General features: G+C 42.4%; 1 protein-coding gene across 1 annotated transcript in view; it reads right to left on the bottom strand.

Annotated features, from left to right (window-relative positions):
• DUSP16 (dual specificity phosphatase 16) overlaps positions 1–7,769 on the bottom strand; it is a 117,027-nt gene extending 109,258 nt beyond the window's left edge. The window contains exon 1 of the mRNA XM_014540203.1: positions 7,247–7,769. The gene's annotated coding sequence lies outside the window, so the exon portion shown is untranslated. The remainder of the gene's footprint in view (positions 1–7,246) is intronic.
• Positions 7,770–8,180: the final 411 nt, after the last annotated feature.

Raw genomic sequence — 8,180 nt, 5'->3', positions numbered from 1 at the left:
AGGACTGCTGTCTGAAAACACAAAACAACAAAAACCACAGGGCACAACACAAGAACCCCATGGGAAGAGGGAAAGGGTGAAGTGTGGAGGAGCAGGTCAAGGCTGATGACCAAGGTGCCGAACACTCCAGCAAAAGACCCACATTTCTTGCACAATTCCTAACTGCGTGTGCATCAGCCAGCACGAGGCCATCTTGAATTGGCACAAACTCAACTCAAGCAGCTTATCTGAGCAAGGCGGCATTACTTAAGCTAAAATGACTTTCTGTTCTACTTTAGAGAAATATCTAGAGGCCAGAGATTCAATGTAAACTCGGTCTATAAAATGTCCAATGGGAAATATGTACTCCTGATAAAAGTGGAAGGAGGGTGTTGCTACTTTTGTGTCTTGAATCTCATCATCCCGAGGGCAGCAGGAGTGTCGGGAGACGCTGGAGCAACAAACTCTTAAGACTTTCTCATTCCTACAATCATTATAAAATGAGTCCTGTAACAGACTAGCTAGTTGCATAAACTGTTAGTTCTGATAATACCATCCTTTGGGGAAAACAAGGTGGCTGATCGAATTTAAAGAAGAAAAATGAAAGGAACAAAGAGCTTAGTACTTGTGTGGAAAATATGTATATGCCTATACCAAGTTCCTATGGATCACGGTGGTTACATGCCCTGTAAGTTCTAGTAGAAGGCCCCAGAAGATGGCCGGCAGCACCAAGTCCAGAACAGAAATGGAAACAGAATAATTGTTTCACTTCAATTAAAATACAAACAAGCAGAAGTGTGATTCTTCATCCACACACAATGGGAGGTGTACCTGAGGCAGTTCCGGGGACAGCCCCTGGAAAGAGAGCTATCAGTGTCAGAAACTGCTCGGCAAAGGCCACTCAGGACTTCACAGGTGTGGGGAAAGACTTGTTAAAAAGGGAAAGGCTGAGAAATAGCATGGTGTGAACCTATAAAAAACATAAACAGTGAAGGCAGAATCAACCTAGGCTTGCTTACAAAATAGGAATAAAGGGGTGTCCTTTAAAACCCATTTGAGATACACTTAGAATTCACATAGCAAGCGATGATTTGGACACCTTTATAAATTACAGAGACAGATATGGAAATAATTATTTCTGTTTCCATATCTAACTTAACGATAATGTTAGCTAGAACAACCATGCTGTTCTACCAGAGACTGCTTGTTGGTAACAGAAACACAGGGTGAGGGAAAAATAGGTTTACAGCTGTGAGTATGCAAAACACAGAGTTTATTCTTGTATTATTATTTGTTAATTATTGTATTATTTTCCATATGAACAACTTTTGTCCCACCCTGTACTGTTAGCAGAATTGGTCAGCTTCCATGTAGCAATACCTTCATTCCTATGAGCTAATATTCATGCAAACATTTTTTAGAAACTGTCAAGCCATATTACTACTACTAATATTATATTTTATCACACAGAATATTAGGTACTGTACCATTCAGGTAACATGGTATTAACCAAAGAAGACTGACATTAACCACCTTCAGACTTAAATGTTTCTGGAAACAATTCTATGCTTAACCAAAAAGATTTAAAGATATATCCTGAAATAAAAGTCTTCTTATGTAGTTGTGGGAAGCCTTTAAAGTCAAAGGCCTTGAAAATATGCTTTAAAAGAATTTTCTTTTTTATTATTGATTTCTGAGAGGAAGGGGAGAGAGAGATAGAAACATCAATGATGAGAGAGAATCATTGATCAGCTGCCTCCTACACACCCCCCACTGGGGATCAAGCCCAAAACCTGGGCATGTGCCCTAACTGGGAATTGAACCATGACCTCCTGTTCATAGGTCGGCACTTAACCACTGAACCATGCTGGCTGGGCAAGAATTCTTAACCTAACTATGTAAATGAGTAAAAAAATAAATGGAGATATGTGTTACCAAATAGAAAAATCAGAGTATCCGTAATATTAAAAAGTAATGCCAGAAAGAAAGAGTTGAAGGTATTTTCATCTAGCAATAGACAGCACCTAACAAGAGGCAGGAAATATTAACACTTAAATTCTCAAAAATATTATTTGTGGTTTTTTGAAAATATCTTTAGGATCATAAGTACATCTGATAAGGTCCCAATAGTAAATTTTAGGGTGTGTTGTTTTTTTCCCCCTTAGAAATAGGGAAGATTGAAGCAAAATTTGAAGCAGTTAAGATTATTCACAATCGAAGACATGGTTCCCCTACTGCTTTCCTGAAGTCTACGGGTAGCAAAACCACACGTCCTCCTGGATAACCTAGGATTCCAGGCTTCTGCTTCTTAAAAATGCAAGCTCTGGAAGAGGAGCCCTGTCAGATTTTCATTCAGCAAACAATTCTGGTTTACCAACTCTTACATGGAAACAACAACCTCAAAAGTGAACTTAGAGGAAAGAAAGCTGCTTTTTTTTTTTAAATATATTTTATTAATTTTTTACAGAGAGGAAGGGAGAGAGATAGAGAGTTAGAAACATCGATGAGAGAGAAACATCGATCAGCTGCCTCCTGCATATCTCCTACTGGGGATGTGCCCACAACCCAGGTACATGCCCTTGGCCGGAATCGAACCTGGGACCTTTCAGTCCGCAGGCCGACACTCTATCCACTGAGCCAAACCGGTTTCGGCAAGAAAGCTGCTTTTATAAAAAGTTTTTTGAATAATAAATGCAGGGTGTTTGTTTTTCCTTACTCTATGACATGTACCATGGTAAGGTTAAACTTCCTCAGGTCTGAGTCAGTAGAATGAGATGTGCTTGTTTAATGTGTTTCTATTGAGTAAATCCTCAGGAGAATTGTGAAAGAAGGTACCTGGTCACTTGTTTCTTCATCTCCCTCCTACCTCCCCCGACCCTAACCCTACAGGTATCTAGTGTCGACTTGCTTCTCTTTAAATGCTCAAAGTCCCACCACAGCAAACATTATCTTCCCAAATCTATTCCCTTTTTATAACACCTGTCCTTTAAAGTCATAGAATTTTCTTCTTCTACACCTAAACCCCATATTAAATGAATTGTTAGGTAACAAGTGAAAGGGAGGGAGGGAGCACATTCATACTAAAGTGTAAATGACTGATAGCGGTGCTTGTAAGCCATCTCTTACAAAGGGTAGTTCAATTTTAAACAGTTGCTTATAGAACAAATAAATTTTCTATTATTTCCTCAAATAAGGGCACACTTTATTCTTTTCTACTGGGTGAAGTAAAACATATGGCTTGGGAATAACAGCAGTATTTTAAGTGGGGATGGTAGTTAGGACAATATTAAGAAACGTTGTTGAGTTTAAGGAGGTTTTAGTATATTGGTGAAGGGGAAGAGGTAAGGCAAACTCTGAACATGGGAGGTTTTGGTTCCTTCAGCTTCATTTTCTCTTCCTTATTTTTATGCTGATTGTGTCTCCTTTTCCTTCCTTCTCAACAGACTGTTTCAGTCCTTCTTGGAATTATTTATTTTGCTCCTGCTGACAAGCTGGAGGTTGAATTATGTGCTCAGTCTGAAAATGTTCCTTTAGGCTCGTGCCTCTGAACTTTCTAGCCAATGCCGAGTAAATAGGTACTGTGCTGTATGCAAATGTAGGCATATTTGTCTGAGTAGGCCAAAGGAGGGGAGGCATTCTGCAAAATGCCTTTAGAACAGAAACAAACTTTTGAGATGAAATATTTTAAAGCCTCATGAAAAGAAACTAAACTCTTCGGGAACAGAAAGTACAGAGGAATACTTATCTATACAATACATTGGAGAAAAACCACACACGAAGCAAGACGTGACTAATACTTCAGCAGTGAGCTCACCTCAAGCATTTCATGAATTTCACATGACCCACCCACTTTTTCTCAGTACCTCTCAAGATTACCATATCAGCAGCAATAATACTCTGTTGTTCTGAGTGCCAGATTTACATATCAACGTAGCCATGGCATTCCTGAATGTAGAATATTGTACTGTTCCCCTTGTTTGTGGTTTCTATAAGGTTAATTTTTGTTCCCTTACCCTCCTCACTTAATCTCATGCCACCCCCCTACCTCTCCTCAATCAGAGGTTTGTTTTTGTCTATGAATAGTTTTCCTCTTTTCTCATTTTCTGTGTCAAAATTTGAACTATCCACAAATTCACTGTACAACCATGCTGCTTTTTAAAGTTTTATTACTCAGCTATAGATGATAAACTCTTTGAAAAGATAAGCCAGGGACAGAAAGTAACAGCTGGTCACTTCTAGGATGGCTCTGGGATACCTTCTTTCTCAAATATACGGTATGTTAAGGTGGGTCAGAAGTTACCATGGTAGATTTCATGGCTACCTTTGTTTCTTTCTTGGCAGGCTTTGTTTTTAATTATTTCTATTTCTAAATTGGAGATGGGGAAAAATCTCCATGCCAGAACTGAGTCAAGCAACTTTCATTTCCAATGAAAGTTTGGAAAGGGCTAGATAATTTTTAAATTCATAGACTCTCATGTGTCAAATTTAATGGAAAACCAGCTGGAGCCCAAGAAGCTATTTTAATGAGCTTCCTTTTTCTCTGATGTTTCCCCAGAGGCATGTGCCAAGCGGCCCATGTGGCCTAGGGAGTAACATGATCATCTTGGCTCTGTTTAGACACCTGTGCTCTTTTAGCCTAGTGGTAAGAAGAACAGAAGAGAGAGGGATGAGGGCACGGAAGGCATGCAGGCCTAGTGGGCGTGGGTGTGTGCCATGCTGCTTAGGAATTCACTACAAGAAACTCCACAGCAGCGGCAAAGCCTGATGCATCATAGGCCAACAGTGCCTCTGTGTGGGATTTCTGAGAGTGCATGAAATGTGTCTGTGTGTATGCTGGGGAGGGAAAAATGGGGGGAGGAGAAAATATGCATTTTTAAAAGGGATTGCATGCCTTGGAGGTTCTTTTTGAGAAGGCGATATAGGGAAAAAAGATTAAAAACCATGAATACAAAGTATGCCTGGGAGTTGGAGAGCATATTTTTCTTCTCAACTTCTTCCCACTCCTTAAAGAACATACATTTGCTGTGTCCACTTTTCCTTTTCTAGCAATCAGTGTGATGCTTGGCTCTCCCTACCCACTTAACACATAGAATATTAAACTTGATCTGTATTATTTTTCACCAGGAGTCTTGTTTAGTGATTATTCATAGTCTCCTGTGTGTGTGAATTTCTCCTTCCTGGATTATACAGTTCTTGAGGGTTTATACTTATAGAAGTTAATATTCACTCTTGTTCTTCCTCATCAATTTGTTACTAATTCTGGGTATTTCTCTGCAAATGTTGAACATATGACTACACAATACTTTTTCTTAAGATTTTCTTCCACTTACAGTGTCTTCTTTTATGATGTGATTAAGTTTATTTTTATAAATTAAAAATTTTTTAAAATAAAGTATTTCCACGCTTTCTAAAGTGTTTATAGTTTTTTTAAATTTAATTCCTATTTTAATTGTGTAATATTTCATATGTACAGAAATACAAAGAGGATACACAACATACATCCCAACCAACAGATTTAACATATTTGCTTCATCTCTTTAAAAGTTAAATATATAGTCAACCACCCAGGACCCTTTGAATCTCAGCCCCCCTCCCTCCCTAGAGAAAACCACTCTCCTGATGCTGGTATACATGCTGCCCCTGCAAGTTTTTAGATTCCCACTATGTGGTTCAAACAATCTTAGACCTCCTTCCCGAGGGGCTGGCAATTGGGTCTGTAAGCTGCTCACACCCAGCCAAGCATGGGTGGTTAAGTTCCATTACAAAGGGCTGGATGCATTTTTCTTTTTTATTGAATTTCTTGGGGTGACATTGGTTATTAAAATGACATAGGTTTCAGGTGTACAATTCTATAATACATCATCTGTATATTGTATTGTGTGTTCACCACACCAAGTCCAGTCTCCTTCCATCACCATTTATCCCCCCAGTGCCCTCTTCTACCTCGCCTCAACCCCCTTTGCTTCTGTTAATCACCATACTGTGTCTATTGAGGGTTTTGTGTGTGTGTATGTTTTGTTTTGTTTTGGCTTAATCCCTTCACCTTTTTTCACCACCATCCCCCCAACAACAGTCAGTCTGTTCGCTATCTATGAGTCTGTTTCTATTTTACTTGTTAGTTTATTTTGTTCATTAGGTTCCACGTATGAGTACTTGTCTTTCTCTGACTGCCTTACTTCACTGAGCAGAATGCTCTCCAATTCCATCCATGTGGGTGCATTTTTGTCACAGGAAGGAAGAGTGGCAGAGAACTAACCCAGGAGAGAGACAGTTCCACCTTGAAGAATAGGGCTTACGGGCAGCGAAGGCATACGGAGGATGCAAACGGAGGGCAGGCTGGGCACAGAATGAGGAGGCGAGGAGGTGGAACGGGGCTCTTGGAGGTGTTGAACAAAAGGGGTTTTAGGTGAGGAAGAGGCAGAGAGCCTGCACTAACACTGACTTTGGCCCCCTTGATCCTCAGAGAGGATGTAGCTGCGCAACTCTCAGAGCGCCAGGTCTGGGCCCCACTGTCACTGCCCTAGCATGCCAGACCCACTCCCCACCTCAGGACTGGCCTTGGCTGCATTTACTTGGAAGAGGTTAGCTTCTTCACAGAGCCTGTGAAGGACTGCATAGATCACAGAGATGACTCAACTTGCCTGTCAGTGCTCTTACTCAATTTGGAGTTGCCAAATAAAACAGAAGGCACCCAGTTAATTTTCATTTTCACACAAAGAACAAACACTTTCTTTTTTTAGTAAGAACGTGCCTCAAATATTGCATGGGACATACTTATACTACAAAAGGTATTTATCTGAAAATCCAACTGTAAGTGAATGTCCTGTATACTCACTGCTGAATCTGGGAACTCTGTCACCTCCATTGAATTTTGGAAGCGTGTGAAAGGGATCAAAGGGCTCTCCGGGATGACATGAACGAACACACAACCTCTGTCCAGTCCTCAGTGGCCTGATATGGGCTAACACAACAACGAGCTCACGGACTTTATTAAACCAGGAGGGCACAATGACACTCATTTTTTTCAATGGCTTTATTGAGATATAATTCACATACCATCAAATGTACTCATTTAAAATAAGTGGGTTTTAATATATTCACAGGGCTGTGCAGCCATCACCAGATCAATCTGAGGACATTTCATCAGCTCAAAAAGAAACCCAGGGCCCATTAACGATCACTCCCCCGTCCCGGCTCCCCGCCCTCCCCGTTGTTCCCCAACACTTGCCCCCGCCAACCACTCAACTTTCTGTGTCTTTAAACTTACCTATTCTGGACATTTCTTTATAAATGGAATCTACAATATGTGGCTTTTTTGTCTGGCTTCTTTCATTTTGCATGTTTTCCAGGCTTATCCACAGTGTAGCGTGTATCAGTACTTCATTCCTCCTTACGGCCGGGTAATATTCCTAACAACGCACTACCATTGGCCTAGTCATTCATCCACTGGAGGACACTTGGTTTGCTTCCACTTCCTGACTATTATGAATAAAGTTTCTGGGACAGAACAGTCGTGTGCAAGGTTTCATGTGGACGTGTGTTCCCATTCCTCGGGGAATTGCCGGCCATATGGTAACTGTCTAATATCGGAAGGAACCGCCAAACTGTTTCCCGAAGCAGCTGCGCCTTTTCAATAAGAAACCTTCCGGGGATCCTCGGGGTCCCCACCTCAGGGCTGCCTCCACGGGGCCCCAGGGTCCTTCCTCCAGGCGCCCAAGCCGCTGGGATCCCCAGGCCCAAACCTCTCCGGGAGCGACTGTGGGAAACGCACTTAGGGCCTCCCGCCTGGCCCCGCCCCCGCAGCGCTCGCAGCCGGAGGAAAACAGACGCTTGGCGGAGGCCCTGTGGACATTGTAGTTTCCTTCCTGGTCTGCCGCGTACAGACTGAGGTAAGGGAAACTACAATTCCCAGAACACCGCGGGGCTACGGCGGCCGGAGGGGCCATTCCGCGTGCCACTCTCCCGCCCACCCAAGTGTCCCGGCAGCTCTCCAGGGCGTCTGTAAACACACCCAGACTGTCATGGAGGGGGCGGAGGGGGCGGTGGCGGCGGAGGGAGGCGTTTTGGGCCGCCTCCAGGGTCCGCTCTGCCATTCCTGAACTGGTCCCTCATCCCCGTGACTGTGGCATCAGGGAAGCGAACTGTTAGGCGAGAGGAGGCAGTCAGAACCATATCCCCTTCTTCCCCCGGGGCGGGGGCCG

Source organism: Myotis brandtii, unplaced genomic scaffold (assembly GCF_000412655.1).
Source record: "Myotis brandtii unplaced genomic scaffold, ASM41265v1 scaffold237, whole genome shotgun sequence".
Taxonomy (NCBI): Eukaryota; Metazoa; Chordata; class Mammalia; order Chiroptera; family Vespertilionidae; genus Myotis; species Myotis brandtii.
Note: the sequence above shows the minus strand (reverse complement) of the source record. Positions and strands in the feature narration are given on the sequence as shown.